The sequence below is a fragment of the Vigna angularis genome, chromosome 2, assembly GCF_016808095.1.
Source record: "Vigna angularis cultivar LongXiaoDou No.4 chromosome 2, ASM1680809v1, whole genome shotgun sequence".
Lineage (NCBI taxonomy): Eukaryota > Viridiplantae > Streptophyta > Magnoliopsida > Fabales > Fabaceae > Vigna > Vigna angularis.
The window spans coordinates 20,202,059-20,208,375 of record NC_068971.1 but is presented as its reverse complement, the minus strand read 5'-3'; the positions used below and the strand labels follow the sequence as shown (position 1 = coordinate 20,208,375).

The 6,317-nt window shown below is 34.4% G+C and overlaps 1 long non-coding RNA gene across 1 annotated transcript; it reads left to right on the top strand.

The window, feature by feature from the left end:
• Positions 1 to 2,873: 2,873 nt before the first annotated feature.
• Positions 2,874 to 3,696, top strand: LOC108328808 (uncharacterized). Its single transcript, XR_001832154.2, has 2 exons — positions 2,874 to 3,121; positions 3,246 to 3,696. It is a non-coding gene; the product is annotated as an uncharacterized LOC108328808 (long non-coding RNA).
• The last annotated feature ends 2,621 nt before the right edge of the window (positions 3,697 to 6,317 follow it).

The window sequence follows — 6,317 nt, the reverse complement described above, 5'->3', positions numbered from 1 at the left end:
TCTGTTTGTTGTTGCAGTCGCGGCCAACTGCGGCAAAGTGGAGAGTTAATAGTATAAAACACTACGATTTAATGGTCGAGTTATGGTCAGCTGATCGAGCGACTGGGAGTGGTGTTCGGACAGCTCGTCAAGCTCGAAGACAGCGGGTTGGTCCTCATGTCAGTGTTGATTTGAATCAAAATATTGAGTACATTCCAGAACAGCCTCAGTGGACAGGGTATAGAGACCCAACTCCACCATCACCTCCTCCATCTGTCGATGAATATAGTTCGGGACAGACTCAATCTGTGCCTTCCGTCCCATCTGGTGGGACTTCATCGTCACGAGGGTCGAAAAGGAAGGCACCCATGGTCGATTCTATTGATTCTCAATTTGATAAGTTGACGACTAGTCTGGATGGGTTTGCAAATGTCTTAAGCTCATCAAATGTTCATTTTGGTGTGATCTTTGATGCAGCCGTGTGTCAAGTGTCAGCAATGGAAGATAGAAATCAAATACTCCGTCGCAACCCGAATTACACATATACAGAGGCGAACATTTATGAAATGTTGACTTCTATGAACATTGCTGACGAAAATTTGCTGGACCAATGTTATAATTTCTTATGTGGAAACCCCACATGTACAAAGAGGTTGATGGGACTGTCACCACATAAGCGGTGGAATAAATTATTAAAAATGATATCGGGCGGTGACTGTTAGGAATCTTCATATCAGACTTACTTGTATTAGTATTAAATGAAATTGTGTTTCAGTAATTTAGTTATGAATTATTATATTTGTGTGGTCGATGTCATTTTGTAGTTCTGTTAATGGTTACGATGTATGACATTTGTTCTTATGTGTTGTTATGCATTGTTATTATGAAATATAAGTAATATCTTATGATGTACTTTGTTCTTATTTTAATGAAATGATTTTTTGAAGAAATTATCAGATGGCCTCATCATCAACAAAAAGGGCAAGAAAAACTCGTAAGGGAAAAGAAACTGTCACTGAGGCAGAAGATGCACCCCTTGTAAGACCATCTGTAGAGGACCAATTAGACCAGCGTCGTTTTTTCACACACAGTCATCAAATGGAAAACTATGCAACTGATTTCTGTACAAGGACTATAGTTCCTCCCAAGATAATGAATTTTGATTCATTTACCGGTTCAGGGTTATTTTTCCAGCAGCATCTTCTATTTCAAGGGTTGAGCCAATTTCTTACATTACAGGGACCCTACTATGTCGATTTAATAAAGGTATTTTATTCAAATCTGAAGATATCATCAAATGGATATATGCTGAGTGAGGTAAACAAGAGAAAAATTAGATTCAAACCTACTGATTGGTTGAATGTAGCCAACTTGAAGTACGACGGTCAGAAATTGTGTTATTCAAATCTCCCACAGGACTTTCCATATGACCGCGACATGGCATTAGCTACTATGATCATACCAGATTTACAGGGTGGTCAAGGTGTTTTAACAGTTGGTTGTTTGAATATCAATGATAGGCTTCTGCATTATATTATTGTGCATATGTTGACTCCACGACCAGGGAATTTTGCTAGGTTATTGCATGAAGATATTTTTATGATATGGGTGCTTAAAAATAATATAGCAATCAATTGGCCTCATCACATCATGCAGCATATGCTTAAATGCAAGGCCAGTGACACACCCCTCCTATATGGTGTCCTTATCACACAGATCATGCTATATTGTGGAGTTCACGTCGATGCCGATGCCAGCACTCATATAGGGTCCCGACATCACTTTTCTATCAATTCTTTGAAGAGGATGAAAATTATTAATGTCAACGGTGTTTGGCAACACGATCTGGATGATGATGAAGAAGAAGACCAAGCAGACCCTCATCACCACAGTGTGCAGCCTCCTCCACCTCTATCTAATGCAAACATGATCACTCAAATGTGGGAAGGAGTACAAGACTTGAGACACAGAATGTAGAGTATGGGACAAATGCAGGTGCGGGTTCAACGTATTGAAGATAACTTGGCAAACCTTTCCCTAGACATGAACCGCCAATTTGCTCACCTCAATCAAAATGTGAACTCGATTCTTCACCATTTAGATGATTAAGTTCATTATATTTCGGATAATGTATTACATGACTTTAATATATATAAGTTTCTTTGTATGTGACTTTCAAAAATTACATTATATATTAATTGTGGTTGTTTGATTAATGTTAATCATTCTCACTTCAATGACTTATAAATTCATATCACTTCGTACTAAATTATATTACAATTTATAATTACATTTTAAAATACAATCATTTTTCTACATTATAACTTTTATAATTTTTAAACATTAATTTTAACAATTATTTCTAATTTTTTCCTCTTCATAAACATTTTTACAATTAAATATAACATTACAAAATAACATTTTATAATACTTTTAGAAGTAGGGGCAATTTGGTCATCTTCATTTTCTACCAATTAAACTAATTTTTAAAATCTATCACATCAATCAAATCCACTCTTAATTACCCATAAATCCACTCAAAAAAACAACTAACAAAATTACCCTCAAATTCACATAAATCCATTCAAATCATCTCCTCCAAATCATCTCCTCCAAATCATCTCCTCCAAATCCCCCAAAAGAACACACCCTTAGGTCTTGTTTTAAAGTACTGATTATTACTGCTGGAAACGTGACTAAAATAATTTATATGCCTACATAAATATGTTGTGTTACAAGTAGATAAAGTACAATAACAAAACTATCAATAACTATAAAAAGAAGATAATCGGATGTTAGAAAAAAATTTAAGGTAAGGAAGGAAAAGAAATGTTCATAATTTTAAGATAAGGAAGTAAAGAAGTAACATGGGAGTGTGGTAATAGAATTAATTTTATACTGATAATTGCTTTCTGGAGTTTATTGATTACATTTCTCAATTAGTGAAGCGGTGCTGATCGGTGCCTTAGATTTATCTTCCCGTGCATTTCAACTCAAATCACTGTTTCCTTATTTCTATCAATTGATCAGAAAGCAGCGCGTGGATATTTTCTTATTCAAGTGGTGTTCTGTGCATTTGGTGTCAATCAACGTTGAAATCGTACCAGCAGTTCATTCACGTGAATTGAAGCAGAATTGCGGTGTAAGCATCGGAAACTATTCAATCGATCAAAATTTGATGACGCAATCTTGTTCTATTCAGTGCTAATTCAATTCATTTCTCATTGTATTCATTCAATTGGATTCGTTTATTTGATTCGTTGCAGTTACCGAGCAGCTTATTGGCAGGTGAAGAAAATGGATATTAGCAGTTCATGAATTTGATTCGTTGATTTATTCCTTCAAGCGTTGATGTTCCACTATGGTGTAATTAAATCCATTTCAATTTCCTGAACAATTATGGGTGGTCGGTTCAATTAGTTGAAGCGCCATACATATGCAGACGTTGTTTTTTTCAGTCGTTTTGCTTTATTCAAATCAAACTCCTTTGATTTTTTGGAGACTGAGCTGACGCGTTTGGTGCCTTTTGATTGACATTCACGTGAAGCAGTGGAAGCAAATTTCAAGGCAGCAGCAGGCGAGATAGCAATTTTGATAAGAAAGCAGGTGACTTTGATTGAATCAATAAATCAACATTCTCATCATACGTCTCAAATTTTATGACAGCAAATTAAAATTGTGATCAGCTTCATTTTATAAATTTTTGTGTCGATTGCATATTATTTATAAACTTTACGTCACAAAACTTATTAAAAATTATATTAATAAAAACTTATTACAAAGACGAATAAGTCACTAAAATGTTTCAAAAGTTGGTTCTAAACTATAATAAAATTAATGTTCAGTTAATGTAAAATCATTGTCGTTAATTGTTACTTTGTCCAAAATTGGTATAGTTATTGTGGTAAGGCATCTCATATGATTGGTTGGCTGGATAATAAGTCAAAGCCAATGACAAAGGTGATATGTTAATTGGGTTACATTTGTAACTGATTGATGAGAGTTGCTCCCTGCACCATCACCAATCACTTCCTGTACTACTTCATACTTAATTTGTCTTTCTATAAAACGGATGTCAACATTCAGTTCACCTTCAACGGATGTTGACATCCGTTTATTTAAAAAAAATTCAACTAACTTATATATATATATATATATAATATTTTAATTATTATTTAAATAATAATAAATAAATTAAAATCAATAATACGTGTCCACTCATACTTAATTGTGAATTAAGTTCATTGATTAAAATCTAACTTAAGTTTTGGATTATCTTTAACACGTGCCCACCACTCGGTACAGACTTGAAGAACTCGAAGCATTCAGAGGTCAGAAGAGAAGATAGGTGATAGCAAAAAAAGAAAGATGTGTCTCTCTGTTCTATTAATTATATCGAGAAACAATTATCATTACATAATTGAAAATAAAGGATGGCCTGAGGAATATCACTTAACGGACGTGTGAAAATAATTTAAGAAAGAGTATGTGAATAAATTTAGATTAATTTAAGATTAAAATTTGTGTTGTTTTTTAAAATAATTTAGAGATAAAAGTAAATAAATTTAAAAGTAAATTTTTTGAAAGTTTATGAATGGTTTAATATATGTAATAAATTAAGAAATAATAGATAGAAAAAGAATATTGTTATTTTATTTTATGTAGAAATTAATGTATTATTATTTAATAGCAATAATTATTATTATTAATATTATTATAATATCCAAAAAATACAGTTTAAAACTATATAATAGAATAATCACATTAAATAATATTACAGATCAGTCTTACATTAAAAGAGAACGTACGGTTGTGGCCGAACGGCCTTACAGAAAAACTAGAAAATTAAAACCGAACAACATAAGCAAATCCCGACCGGACGGTTTACAAAATACTATACCGAACGGTCCTACCAAAAGCTAAGGGAAAAGGTGATCGAGCGATCACCTTACTATCAGACTATATTATTGATCGAACAGTTCTACTGTTCGGTCTTAACTTCTACTTCTACTAAGCTATCTTCCTCCAGCGCCTCTTCCAGCAGCTCGTCTCTTTCTGCTCACATCCACATGGATGATCATTGCAACAGAAGGACAACCGAACGTACAAAACAGACAAGAAAGAAAACATAGGGTAAGCTTATGTAATTTAATTCATGTATAAACATATATTTCACACAATCAACCAAACAAGATAATTCATCATTCGTTCATGCAAAGCCTAATACTAGACTGACTGTCCGGACTGTATGAAATTAATGTAGCTACGACGTTCGTGCACCCGGGTGATGTAGTAACTGGGATGCCCTCAACAGCTGCCACCCGAGGTTAGTCCTATTTGTCCAAATTAACCATAAGGACTAGGACCTCCTGTCGTTCCCACACATGACTTACCCTCCTCTACGTGAGGACGAGTAATCATGGAACATCAGGATGAACTGCCAACTTAGCATGCCCATATTCATACTTTACAAATTCCAATATACATTCATGAGTTATTCCTCCCCGGAATGCTCATCCATAATCCAAAACATTTCATCCATATCATATTCTATTCATCTTTCATTATTAATCATCTCAATTAAACCCTTCGTACAAAGATCACTAAGGATACCAAATACCGAACGTTCAACCCTAACTCAGAACGAGACCGAACACTTGGAGCGAGACCGAGAGGTCTCCAGTTCCAGAACAGATTAAGACCGAGAGGTTTACTATCGGTTTGAGAAAGAAATCGAGTACAATTAGATATCAACAGAACGAATGGAACAAATGTTATTTACAAAGTGAGCCAATTAAATGAACTGACCCTTGAGAGCTCAAACCGAACACCGAAAAGACCATGCCAAGTCCTAAGACTCTAGGCCAAAACCAATGGATACAAACACTTCAAGACATTCAAAGAATAATACTTAAAAGAATTCACATGAAGAAACTGAACGCTTATAAATACTTAGCTTATTTGAGTTTAACATCAAGAAAACCCAATGTCAGTCAATGACTGAGCACTGTAGAGAGAGAACTCTATTGAAGTTGGACGAACACTATTTTCATCAAGATAGATTATAGAAAAGAGAATGAGCGCTTAGGGTAAGACCCAGCACTAAATAGTACGAGCGCTTGGTGAAAGACCTAGCTCTAAATCGTACGAGCGCTTAGTGAGAGACCTAACATTAAATAATACGAGTGCTTGGTGAAAGACCTAGCATAGAATAGTACGAACGCTTGGAATATAAGATATTATTTAATTAATATATAAGAACGAACGAATGTACTACTACCTATGGACATACTTAAATTTATATCAAAATGCCAAGAAAAGAATATTCTTGGTGGAAC